Below are 357 nucleotides of genomic sequence, written 5' to 3'. Positions count from 1 at the left end.
CCACTGTTGAAGCTTGAATAGTTAAAATATCTCGGGCCATCCTTGAAAGAATCGGAAAGTGTTTTTCTTTGTCCTTCCACCATTCCAAAATATTAAAGGAGCCGTCGGGATTCACTTCCTCAATTCCCTATGACAAATAAACTTCAAGCTCATTTAGTTGTGAAAAATCACTAGTACTAGAACCTTGAGAACCCCTGAACCCTGCCCAAGCACTAAGTGCTCTTACTCCCGCAGTTCTTTTAGATGATTGAGAACTAGAAGAAGAAGGAGTTGGAACATTTGGTCTAGCATAATCTAATGCAACTTGATAAGCATTATAAATAGTTTGAACATTTATTTTAATTGAGGTTATTGCGT

Source organism: Nicotiana tomentosiformis, chromosome 2, assembly GCF_000390325.3.
Source record: "Nicotiana tomentosiformis chromosome 2, ASM39032v3, whole genome shotgun sequence".
Classification (NCBI taxonomy): domain Eukaryota; kingdom Viridiplantae; phylum Streptophyta; class Magnoliopsida; order Solanales; family Solanaceae; genus Nicotiana; species Nicotiana tomentosiformis.
Note: the sequence above shows the minus strand (reverse complement) of the source record.